Below are 13,981 nucleotides of genomic sequence, written 5' to 3'. Positions count from 1 at the left end.
AATGTAGCATCTGGGGCAAAAACATGTTGTTTAACGACGTTTTGGGAATTTGCTTATAACCAATGTAGTTTGTCTATGGGACACCATAAAATTAATGTTTCTTATTTGGACTTTCTGAAGCATACCTGCCATCAACGTAGTGGTTTTAAAACGTTCATGGGGTATGTTTATCAGCTCTGGAAGCGTCTGACATCTCGTGCTAGTACTCTGTAGCAGGTGTATAAAAAGTGCTGCGAAAATAACTTCTGTTTGACACTATGGCTGTAACATGTGAAGCAGGAAGAAATTATTTAGCTTCTACAAAAGCGAAGTACATGTACCACAATAGTGTTCGATCCTAAATTACGAAAATAAAATTATCAAAAAATTAATATATCAGTCAATATGAGACAAAAAAAAAAAGATATCTCTGAGTCGCAACAATGCGTCACCAATTATTAGATTACACAGGGCAAGTTAGCGCATTTATAATAAAGACAACATACAGATATCAGAGAATTTTGACCTGGTTTTACACAATAACTATGCTTATACACTGCAGGATTATTTTACAGTTTGGACTTTTACCGACAAAGATATGTAGATTTACAGATTTTTTTACAGGGCGATGACGTTTCTTCCAGTTATGATAGTAATAATTTCATTCGTTACACATTCATCAGTTTACCTTGCTAAAAACAAAGTCATGTTAATTTACTTCATTGGTCTGTGTTGATTAGAACTTTCTGAAATTCAACATTAAGTAATTTGCTTTAATAACATGGTTATGTAAGACCACATTTAACACAGATGTTTACAATTTTCGCTCAGCAAACAGATCAAATTTATGTTTCAGTGAAGTGTTCAGAAGGTTTCCGCTAAGATCTGTGTGATTTTAATGATCCTCTAACATGTTCTGTTGAAGTATATACAGTGATAATTAGTTTTAACAGATTAAGTTTACATTTATGAAATGTGTTGAATTTGACGGAAGGTTTCTCAGGTAAATGGATGGAGCAGGTGGTTGGTCTATTAGAGCTGTGTGCTGTTGGAACTGCCGATAATTTATCTCGTCTCAGTAGATTTAGCCGGATTATGACTAGTTGCCGTAACCATTCGCCATCAGCCGTGGAGTACATATAAGGTTACACAAGGGCTTTCATAAATATACTGCATTTTTACAACATATTATTGCCTGAAAAAGAACATGTGCTATCACACCAAGTCACGTAGACATTGCACATGACATCATTAATTTATGTAATTCCTGGCACTGTCTATGCTAGAGTGAAGATTTTAGTCATCTGTATTTTAAATTGCGTCACACATATGCAGCGTGACACTTACTGTACTAAATGAAATTAAATAGTCATAACTTCGGAACGGTCTGCTTTAGGACGTTCAAACTGCACGGTTGGCCGCGGGGCATGATGGGAATTATTATGCGCATGCATGATTTGGTTTAGCGACGAAGCCCACTTTCAGTTGGATGGGTTCGTCAACAAGCAAAATTTGTTGGCGCATGTGGGGGACTTAAATGCACATTTCGCAATCGGGAGGTTTCTTCGTCCTCAACGGGTGAATGTTTGGTGTACAATGTTCAGTCATGGGATAATTGGTGCGATATTGCTTGATGGCTCGGTGACTACCGAACGGTACGTGAAGGTTTTGGAAGATGATTTCATCCCTTTTACCCAAAGTGACCCTGATTTCGACAAGATGTGGTTCATGCAAGACCGAGGTCGACCCTATCGAAGCGGGAGGGTGTTTGAAGTTCTGGAGGAACACTTTGGGGACCGCATTCTGGCTCTGGGGTACCCAGAGGCCACTGGCATGGGTCTCGATTGGCCGCCATATTCTCCGGATCTGAGCACATGTGACTCCTTTTTCTGTGGCTATATTAAAGACAAGGTGTACAGCAATAGCTCCAAAACCATTGCTGAGCTGAAAACAGCCTTTCAGGAGGTCATCGACAGCATCGATCTTCCGTCACTTCAACGAGTCGCGCAGAATTTCGCTACTCGCCAATGATGGCAGCCATATCGAACATGCCATGAGCGAAATCCCAATATCTGTAGTAACGTTTACATGTCGAATAAAGTGTGTGCAGCCGCAATTTGTAACTAATTTATGTTTTTTTTTCATATAGTTCAATAAATGTCACCCTGTAATTATGCGTTACGAATAGTTCGTTTCATGTTAACATGCATGCTCATGAGGACACGTACATAGATCAGGTTATGTGGTACGTTGTTATTCGGCCTCCCAAGGGCTGGCCGGGAAATTTGAGTTATTGTTGCTGGCGCTCTCCGAAAACAATTTGCCGATAATCACTTTAACCTCACTGCGCTTCGCCACCGTCTGCACACATCCATCACAGGCCGCGTCAGAAGTGTAGCTCACCATAATCACCACTGTAAATAACACATTCGCTGGTATATCAGGACGGAATTCTCACATCCACAGTAATAATTTTATCCCTTGTCGTACTAACAGGGCGTGTTCACTACTCACCTATTACTGTCTGTTTAGCGCGTTTACAGTGTCCCGCTTCACTCACCCTCATAAAGTGGTCCAGATCGTTTACTGTTTGGTATCTTTCTAGTACACTGTCTATATATATATGTGGCCAAGCAGTAAGCAAAATTCTACATATTAACAATATTTACAGCATTTACATACAATTTCGCGCTGTACACGGCGATCAGTTGTTATTCATTTTTCTCTGTTGCATTTGTTTCACAGAGGACATTAATAATCATCAAACTCATCACTTTAATCGGTATATTTTACGCCAGGTTAACATTTAATTTATGAGTTATTAATCATGGTCTTCGCTGGCGAAAGACAAGAATAACTTCATCTTGATATCCCTTAGAGTGTACACGCATTCGCTTGTGACCCTTTTACTCTCAGGTGTTTACTTATAAACATAAACTGACTACCACGGGCCAAGAAACTGCGACATAAAGTAATTCTTCTTATCAAAATTGTGCTAAGCATGGACCGTGCCCGTATTGCTGCTCTTCTATCAGTTTCAATTATGGGAAATAACTGCAGACCTCTGCACACAGCATTTTGGAGAAGTTCTTTTGAACAAGACACATCTCTTCATGGACCTCACATTAATTTCAGAACGAAAGAAAAAAATCACCTTGTCATATATATATATATATATATATATATATATATATATATATATATATATATATATATTACAAGATATCTACAACTGCATCTCTGTAATATTATAGCGCTCTTTATCTAAGCCTCTCAAGTGTGTATCCTCTACTGAATACCCAAGACTCAAGTCCAAGCATACACTACAATCTATTATTTCCTACTTTTCATGGAACATTGATTTCTACGGCGTAGGTAGTTTAAGTTACAGTCAAATCTATGACTTATTCTTAAATTACTAAATGCAGCGTCCAGTGAGGGCCATGGTTTCCCTGATCCTTCGTGTACTGTTACCAAAAAATCTTAAAACTAAAGAGAGTTCTATTATACACATAATAAAAATATCTAGTCTACAAAGAATATTTACATATTAAGGTATATTTGTGCTACACCATTCCTTACTAGATTAGGTAAACTGTTCAAATGGAATAAAGTAAATCACTGAAAAAATACACTTTTAATAGCTAAGACTAAGTAGCCTTGATTGCTTAACACTATATTTGGGCAATATCTCTTAAGATCCTGAAAGGGATATAGTTTTTTTTATTTTCTTGGTGTTCAGTAAGGCCAACATGAAGCTGTTGCCATGTACGAGTAGTATTCGCAGAGCATGAAAAATTGGACCAAGTTTTAGTACGTACATAATTACATAAAGTTACCTACGTGCATTGAGCTATGCGTAAATAGGAGAGTGGGGGCTTCAGTAAGACGCAGAACTGCTAAAATTTGAAATAAATCCTTAACTGATACTTTTCACTGAAAGTTAGAAAGAAAACTCTGTTTAATTTTTATCTACCTCTTCCCGCCCTGGCGTAAAATACATCGTCGGCAGTACGTCAATTATTGACTACGCGCGGGTAATTTAAACTGCCGCGCTGAAGGTGAACATTGACTTATAAAATATTTGATTACAATCTGCTGCACAAAAGTAGATTTACCATTAGAAGAAGAAGATTCGATCTGACAGAATGTACGAGTAGTCGAGGTAATGGTACCAAATTCTGCCCAGCTGCAAGGGGAGTCCTGTTAACATTTATCTATAGGATACAGTGCCAAACTCCTTGAAATAAGGTTACTATCTGAAGTAATTATTAATCAACTGATGAAATTACACTAGTGAATGAAATCAGATGCTTACATGCTTGGCTCAAGATAAGGGAAGAGAACAATATTCGGTAGTAGCATCTTATCGTCCGTCAAAGATATTATGGAGTTCACTGATACTAGATCAATTACAAACTTACTTTGATTTTGATAGAATTGCAGCTCATGGTTGCAAGAAGTAATAAAACTAATAATTATCAGTGTCCAATGCAGTATTCATAAACCATGATTTTGTAGAGAAATTTGTAAGTCCATTTTGAGATGTTATAACATCGTGAAACATTCCCGCTTCAGCTCCTATAGTTCCATGAATTCTAATAGGTGGCAGCGCCATACGTAGCTTTCAAACTGGTGTTTGTAGCGGAGGTGTGTTCCAAGCAGAGAAAGGTTTACGCATCATTGTAAGAAGCAGTGCCTCAGTGGCTATTCACTCAAACCGAGTGAATGCGCTAGACAGAACAGTGTGCTATTTATAGCATCAGTCCTGGAGCACGCAGCGGATGTGGACTCTTATCAGCTTGCGCAATCGCACCGGAAGTGAGTTTTCCAGCAACACGCTCCTAGTAATACTAGGTAGCGTGTTGTTGAAACGTAATTTGAATCGCGCGCCAAAACCAAGACAACAAATCAGAGACTGTGCTCGACATCTATTGAGCAGCCCACAGAGCATCCCAGGGTGCCCCAGAGAGCATCCCAGAGTGCCCCAGGGAGCTAAAACACCAAGAAGAATCGCTTCTCGGCTTTTGGCAAGATCAATGTGTAGTATTTGTGGCCCTTAAAAGGGCCGATTTGAGAACTGCTTTCAATGATTGTATAAAGTACAATCACCCACAATACGACAATCTTCCAAAGAAGCAGAACCACTAGCCTTCACCCATAAGTGAATACTACAATCGGAATTTATCTTACAACGTCTACGACAAGACAAAGACAAACTACCGCGCGGTAAAATGTAGGAACCCTCACTAGCAATAATAACCTCAGAAACAGGTATAGTACGGTAAGCTAGGATTTCCCTAGTTTCAAAGGATTCCAAACCTGCTCTTCCTGCATTGTTACAAGCAACGAAAGCTACAGTTATCCATCCGTTACCCAAACTGGAAGAAGAAGAAACTTTCATTAAACAAAAATTTAACTTCGCACCACAAAATAAAGTGGTTTTCGTCGGAAAATCATTGCATCACAGATATCCGTAGGCTCTTGCAGAATATCTACGGAGATCTGGCAGAGAACACAACCCGGGAGGATTGTTGGGCGAGGCGTCTTCCATCATTGCAACAAGGTCGAGTAAACATGTCCGACATCCAGCGTCCCGGCCGACCGCACACAGCTCTAATTACTGTAATGTTGGAAAGTGTGGAAATTCATTCGAGATGATAGACGGGTTGCAGTCAAACGCAATGCCACACCCTAAAGGAGCTCATAAAACACCATTGAACTGTTCTTCCTTATGCACCCTACGGCCCGGATCTCGCACTTTCCATCCTCTTGGCGCAATGTAGGATGCACTTTGTGGGAAGCATTATGTGAGCTATGATGAGCTACAAGACATTCTTATTAACATTTATCAATAGGATGCAGTGTCAGAATCCATGAAACAAAACACGTTATTATCTGAATTAATTATTATTCAACTTGTAAGTAGGCTGTTTAGGTTTTTATGTTGGTAGCGCCACGTAGTGCTCTGTATGAAAACCGCTGACTGCGCTGCGTGCAGTCTGTGGCTGGTTGGACTCATTGTTGGAATATTCGCTTGTGTAGTGTTGGGCAGTTGGATGTGAACAGCGTGTAGCGTTGGGCAGTTGGAGGTGAGCCGCTAGCAGTGGCGGATGTGGAGAGAGAGATGCCTATATACAAGGTGTTACAAAAAGGTACGGCCAAACTTTCAGGAAACATTCCTCACACACTAATAAAGAAAATATGTTATGTGGACATGTGTCCGGAAACGCTTACTTTCCATGTTAGAGCTCATTTTATTACTTCTCTTCAAATCACATTAACCATTGAATGGAAAAACACAGCAACAGAACGTACCAGCGTGACTTCAAACACTTTGTTACGGGAAATGTTCAAAATGTCCTCCGTTAGCGAGGATACATGCATCCACCCTCCGTCGCATGAAGTCCCTGATGCGCTGATGCAGCCCTGGAGAATGGCGTATTGTATCACAGCCGTCCACAATACGAGCACGAAGACTTTCAACATTTGGTACCGGGGTTGCGTAGACAAGAGCTTTCAAATGCCCCCATAAATGAGAGTCAAGAGGGTTGAGGTCAGGAGAGCGTGGAGGCCATGGAAATGGTCCGCCTCTACCAATCCACCGATCACCGAATCTGTTGTTGAGAAGCGTACGAACACTTCGACTGAAATGTACAGGAGCTCCATCGTGCATGAACCACATGTTGTGTCGTACTTGTAAAGGCACATGTTCTAGCAGCACAGGTAGAGTATCCCGTACGAAATCATGATAACGTGCTCCATTGAGCGTAGGTGGAAGAACATGGGGCCCAATCGAGACATCACCAACAATGCCTGCCCAAACGTTCACAGAAAATCTGTGTTGATGACATGATTGCACAATTGCGTGCGAATTCTCGTCAGCCCACACACGTTGATTGTGAAAATTTACAATTTGATCACGTTGGAATGAAGCCTCATCCGTAAAGAGAACATTTGCACCGAAATGAGGATTGACACATTGTTTAATGAACCATTCGCAGAAGTGTACCCGTGGCGGCCAATCAGCTGCTGATAGTGCCTGCACACGCTGTACACGGTACGGAAACAACTGGTTCTCCCGTAGCACTCTCCATACAGTGACGTGGTCAACGTTACCTTGTACAGCAGCAACTTCTCTGACGCTGGGTTATCGTCAACTGCACGAAGAATTGCCTCGTCCATTGCAGGTGTCCTCGTCGTTCTAGGTCTTCCCCAGTGGCGAGTAATAGGCTGGAATGTTCCGTGCTCCCTAAGACGCCGATCGATTGCTTCGAACGTCTTCCTGTCGGGACACCTTCGTTCTGGAAATCTGTCTCGATACAAACGTACCGCGCCACGGCTATTGCCCCGTGCTAAACCATACATCAAATGGGCATCTGCCAACTCCGCATTTGTAAACATTGCACTGACTGCAAAACCACGTTCGTGATGAACACTAACCTGTCGATCCTACGTTCTGATGTGCTTGATGCTAGTACTGTAGACCAATGAGTCGCATGTCAACACAAGCACCGAAGTCAACATTACCTTCCTTCAATTGGGCCAACTGGCGGTGAATCGAGGAAGTACAGTACATACTGACGAAACTAAAATGAGCTCTAACATGGAAATTAAGCGTTTCCGGACACATGTCCACATAACATCTTTTCTTTATTTGTGTGTGAGGAATGTTTCCTGAAAGTTTGGCCGTACCTTTTTGTAACACCCTGTATATATATATGATGTCTTTTGAACATTTTTAAGGTAAATACATTGTTTGTTCTCTATCAAAATGTTTCATTTGCTAACTATGCCTATCAGTAGTTAGTGCCTTCAGTAGTTAAAATCTTTTATTTAGCTTGCAGTATTGGCGCTCGGTGTATTGCAGTATTTCGACTAACGAAGATTTTTATGAGGTAAGTGATTCATGAAAGGTATAAGTTATTGTTAGTCAGGGCCATTCTTTTGTAGGGATTATTGAAAGTCAGACTGCGTTGCGCTAAAAAATATTGTGTGTAAGTTTAGAGATGATGAGAATGAGTAAAGAGAGAAATGTCTGAGTACGTTCAGTTTTGCTCAGCTGTTTGAAAATCAAATAACGTAGAAGTTTACTAGCACAGTCATTCTTAATTTTCGAAGGGGAAGTTTCAAACTCATGACAAGGTTATTGATGCAGCAAGACTTGGGCTCCGACGTCGACCAGCAGATTGGTACAATTCCAGCACACATGCCCTCTGATTAAAGTGGTCTAAGGCAGTCGCATTGAACAAAGATTATGTTGAAAAATAACCCCCTGTAGCCAAAAGTGTGGGGAATAATATGATGTATTTGAATCCTGAATAAAACCAACCTGGCCGGCCGAAGTGGCCGTGCGGCTAAAGGCGCTGCAGTCTGGAACCGCAAGACCGCTACGGTCGCAGGTTCGAATCCTGCCTCGGGCATGGATGTTTGTGATGTCCTTAGGTTAGTTAGGTTTAACTAGTTCTAAGTTCTAGGGGACTAATGACCTCAGCAGCTGAGTCCCATAGTGCTCAGAGCCATTTGAACCAAAACCAACCTGCTTTCAGAATAAAAATGCGTCGCATTAGTTATTGTACGCCCTTCGTATCAATCAGCAATACAGGACTGTTTTCCCCAGGCGCTGCCAGCTCACTCGGGCCAGCGGTATGCAGGCCCACTCAGCACTAGCAGGCGTGCGTCGCCCGGCAGTATAGAGATGGCGCCCCTCCACGCCCGCACCAACATGGTGACCAGACCAAAAGTTCTACTGTCACCTCCGTCAACATGTTAGTTATCTAATAGGTGGATCACAGGATGCTGGCCTGTGATGTTATCCGTGCGTCTGGGTAAGACTACGCATTAACACGGTCCATCAGGTGATAGATAGTGGACGAAACGCGAATGAGGGTAGCAATTTGAAGAGCAGAGGGAAAAAAGTGCCAAGGCTCGTGGAAAAAAAAACCTCTGCGACAGTGGGATGGGTAGTAAGAGCAGAAGTGGCTTACTAGCTGCGATAGTTCATGCAAGGTTGGATTTGTTAGTATGGGTATCATGCATCGTTACCGTGGCAAGCGATGGCCATGTATCCCAGTTTGCTGCAGCCGCTACATTCCTGAAACAATCCTTATATAGTAGTGGAAGATCGTACATAGATCTTCTCACTATGCGGGGTGTGTGTGGAGCTTGTCGGCATGCAGTGTACAGTGTACAGTGTACAGTACGGCTTCCCTGCGTGGTGCTAGTTATTCGGCAAGTGCGTTCCAACTGGATATCCCGTAATGGCGCCTGATTAACAGGGGCTCACCTGTACCGTTGTGTTTGCGTGTACTTGGCCATAGATGTTAGGTCCTTACAAGTATGTCTTTTGGTCTTTTATGTTTCTATCTATGGTTGTGGTCGTAGTTTCCCAGATTCAGAATAAACGGGTTCTGCGAATGCCTTGAGTTTCTGTTTAGTCTTGTGGTGAGTTTGTTGATTACATCCGTGAGAGTCTCAAGTCGGTATTCCCGGTGAAGGTTCGCGATGCGTGTGTATCGTGGAGCATTGCTTATGATTTTGAGTACTTTGTTTTGTATGAGCTGCAGACGGCGCAGGCGTGTGGGCGCAGCGTATCCCCAGACAGGAGCTGCGTACCTCATCAGGGGTCAAATAAGTGTCATGTACATGGACCTCGACACCCTTCTGTTCAGTGTGCTACGCCTGTTGAGCATAGGGTAGAGCTGTTTGAGCATCGCGCTTGCTCGGTTGGTCATTTGTTGTATGTGGTCCCCCAAGAGTAATTTCCGGTCCAGCCAGACACCAAGGTATTTGACTTTCTCACGGAAACGTATTGGGCGTGCATGTAGAGTTATTGGTGTGCAGTATCGGTGCTTGCGCAGTTGCTTCGGTCTTCTAGTGAACAGAACGGCTTCGCACTTGTCGACGTTTACTCTAACACGCAATTTCACCAACCAAGGCTCAGCCACTCTGAGTGCAGTCTGTAAGCGTGACGTAATGTTTGATGGTTTCCAATCTTGCGCGAGGATGGCTGTGTCATCCGCGTAGATTGCCATCGTTGTGTTGTGTGTGGTTGGGAGATCGTTTATGTAGAGGTTAAACAGTAGGGGCCCTAGGATGCTTCCCTGGGGTACTCCCGCGTGTATACCGTGTCGTGTTGGTTGTTTTCCCTGCACGTCAGTGTTGAAACTACCGTCTGTGAGGCATGAGTATGAGACGCACCAGCCCGTCGGGGAATCCCGCGTCGCTGAGTTTGCGAATGAGGCCATTGTGCCATAGACGGTCGAAAGCCTTTTCGATGTCCAAGAACACCGCCCCTGTTGCTTTCTTTGTGTTGAAGCCATGTGTTGTATGTTCAATGACCCGAAAGAGTTGTTGTGGAGTGGTGATTCCTGAAGCCAAATTGCTCCGGTCTCAGGATGTCGTTTGTTATGCAGTGCCTAGTGATGCGTTTGAGAATCACCTTCTCAACAGTCTTGCTGAGCGAGCTCAGAAGGCTGATGGGTCGTACTGATGTGTCGACAGAAGGCTCGTGTTGCAGCTGTTACGTCACTGCTGGATGGTGGCCTCCACGGGCTGGCAGGCATGACTGGCAATGGATGACACTGGTGGACAGCAGCTCTGCGGGCTGTTCTCCGAAGCGTACTCTTTGAGGACTTGCAACCACTGGACTCGCCCTCCAGCGCTGCGGCCTCCAGCTGGGAGACAGAGTCTGGCAGCTCTAGAATCGGCTGCAGGAACGGGACAAAAAGTAACAGTGGTTCAACCTCCTGGCTGAAGGCGTACAGCTCCTTGGCCTTGATGGTCAAGCCTCCAGTAGGCCTAGCAGAATCATGGCAGTCTCTGCATCCCATGAGTGATGACCCAGAAACTGGCGCTACAGTATGCAGTGGAAGAGTCCCTCCTGCGAGCCTTGTGACTCCACACAGTGAACAGCCATAACATTATGACCACCTACGTAATAGCCAGTATGTCCACCTTTCCACAGATAATAATGGTGACGAGATGTGGAATGAAAACAATGAGGCTTGGTAGGCCGCTGAAGGGAGTTGGCACCACATCTGCACACATATATCACCCAACTCCCGTAAATTCCGGGGGTGGGGGGAGGGGGGGGTGATGAGCTCTGACGCCACATTTGGTCATGTCCCATATGTGTTCGATTGGGTTCAGATCTGGCGACTTGAGGGCAGCATATAAATTGGAACTCGTCACTGTGCTCCTCGATCCACTCCAGCACAATCCTGGTCTTCTGACATGGCGCATTATCTCGCCACTGCCATCGGCAAACATGATCGTCATAAAGGGCTGTAGATGGTCTGCAACCAGTGTAAAATACTCCCTGGACGTCAAGGTGCCTTGCACGAGCTCCACTGGACCATGGATGACCATGTGAATATTCCCCAACTTGTCTCCAACCTGCAGTACAGGTGTGAACGAGCTGTTTCCTCGGAGGACGACAGATTCACTCCCTTCCACTGGCATGATGAAGAAAGTATCGGGGTTCATCAGACCACACAAATCTCTGCCACAGCACCAACTTCTGGTGCCAATGGTCACGTGTCCATTTCAGTCGCAATGGCCGACATTGTGGTACTGACATTGGCACATGCATGGGTCGTCGATTGCGGAGGCCCATCTTTAGGAGTGTTCGGTGCACTGTGCGTTCAGACACACTTGTACTCTGCCCAGCATTAAAGTCTGATATTAGTTCCATCACAGTTCGCTGTGTGTACTGGCTTACCGATCTGCTCAGCCTACAACGTCCGACATGTCCAATGACGCGCGACCGCCCAATCCCATGACATCTGGACGTGGTTTCACCTTGTTTTCGCCACGTGTTGAAGACAAATATCACAGCATTCCTCGTACACCCGAAAATTCGAACACGATCCGAAATGCTAATGTCGAGCCTCAGGGCGATCACAGTCTCCTCTCGGTCAAACTCAGTTAGTTCGCGCAACTTCCCCATTCCATACAAGGACAGAAAGCTCACTCATACTACATGTACCGAGCGTGTGTCTGACTAGCAGTCATTCTTCGCCAGGTGACGCTGCTATCGCCTGCACAGGTTCAAATGGATAATAGGTTGGTCGTTGTAATGCTCTGACCGTCAGTGTAGACCATAGTAGACGACTATGCCCAAAGAGTGTTGACTGACGTAGCCTCTCCTCTATCAAGGGACAGCTGCAAATGAGAGTGAAATTAAGAAAGGGGGAGTATTTTTGTCTCAGCACCTGCAGTTTATGGATAGCGCCTTAGATTAATAATCAAAACGTCGTGGGTCCGGGGTTCGATCCCAGCCACTGCTTAAATTCTGAATAAAAATCATCAGCAATGGCGGCTGAACACTTCCGACCATCGTTCTGCCAACGCCATTGTCAAAAAGACCGGAGGAGCGCACATTTGTTCAGGCCACTCTCTTGCCCTTGTGGTGGGAGACTCACCCTAAAAGGCAGAAGAATCAAAACGAACAACTTTATGAGAATGCAGAATGAAATGGAAACCACAGCATTAAAGACACACAATGTGTACTGACAGGACATGTGGGGTGAAGTTGAAAATGTGTCGCGATGATCACTGCATTGGCAGAAGATTACAGACTACTCCCACGTTCGAAACTTTGGGAAGGGAGTGCAAGGGGGAGGTGACCATGAGAAAAAGATTGAGTAATCAGAGAAAAGGTAATGTTCTACGAAGCGGGACGTGGAATGTCAGAATTTTGAAAGTGGTAGGGAAGCTAGAAAGTCCGTAAAAGGAAATACTAACAAGGGAACCTCCCCATCGCACCCCCCTCACATTTAGTTATAAGTTGGCACAGTGGATAGGCCTTGAGAAACTGAACACAGATCAATCGAGAAAACAGGAAGAAGTTGTGTGGAACTATGAAAAAAATAAGCAAAATATAGAAACTGAGTAGTCCATCTGCAAGATAGGCAACATCAAGGACAATCAGCGCTTAGGAGCGCCGTGGTCCCGTGGTTAGCGTGAGCAGCTGCAGAACCAAAGGTCCTTGGTTCAAGTCTTCACTGGAGTGGAAATTTTAATTTTTTATTTTCAGACAGTTATCAAAGTTCAGGCACTCACACAAAATCAACTTCGCACTCCAATATTCCAGTAGATGTTCAGATTTGCTTGGACTTATGCAGGATTTGGCGGTCAACACACGGAAAAATTAGAAAGCGTTAAAAACATGTTTTGACAGAATACAGGGAAAACTGTGCGACTGTGAAACTGTTGCATTCATTTGTTGCAGTTTATGTGACAAACTCTTATGTTTTCATCACTTTTTGGGAGTGATTATCACATCCACAATAAAACCTAAATCGGGAAAGGTAGAAGAATCTTTTTACCCATGCGCCAAGTGTACAAGTTAGGTGGGTCGGCAACATATTCCTGTCATGTGACGCACATGCCGTCAGCCGTGTCGTATAGAATATATCAGACGTGTTTTCCTGTGGAGGAATCGGTTGACCTATTACCTTGCGATCAAATGTTTTCGGTTCCCATTGGAGAGGCACGTCCTTTCGTCTAGTAATCGCGCGGTTTTGCGATGCGGTCGCAAAACACAGACACTAAGCTTATTACAGTGAACAGAGACGTCAATGAACGAACGGACAGATCATTACTTTGCGAAAATAAAGAAAGTAAAATTTTCACTCCAGGAAAGACTTGAACCAAGGACTTCTCGTTCTGCAGCTGGTCTCGCTAACGACAGGACCACGGCGCTGCTGATCGCACTTTGTCCTTGATGTTGCTTATCTTGCAGATGGACTACTCAGTTTGTATATTTTGCTTATTTTTTCACAGTTCCACACAACTTCTTCCTGTTTTCTCAATTGATCTGTGTTCAGTTTATCAAGGCCTATCCACTGTGCCAACTTATAACTAAATCTGAGGGGGGTGCGATGGGGAGGTTCCCTTGTAAGGCTTAGTCTAGGTTTGGTGGGGGGTCAGTGAAGTGAAATGGAAGGAGGACAAGGATTTCTGGGCAGCCGAGTATAGGGTGGTATCAACAGCAGCA

Source organism: Schistocerca serialis, chromosome 8 (genome assembly GCF_023864345.2).
Source record: "Schistocerca serialis cubense isolate TAMUIC-IGC-003099 chromosome 8, iqSchSeri2.2, whole genome shotgun sequence".
Lineage (NCBI taxonomy): Eukaryota > Metazoa > Arthropoda > Insecta > Orthoptera > Acrididae > Schistocerca > Schistocerca serialis.
The sequence above is the reverse complement of the archived record's forward strand: the minus strand, read 5'-3'. Positions refer to the sequence as shown.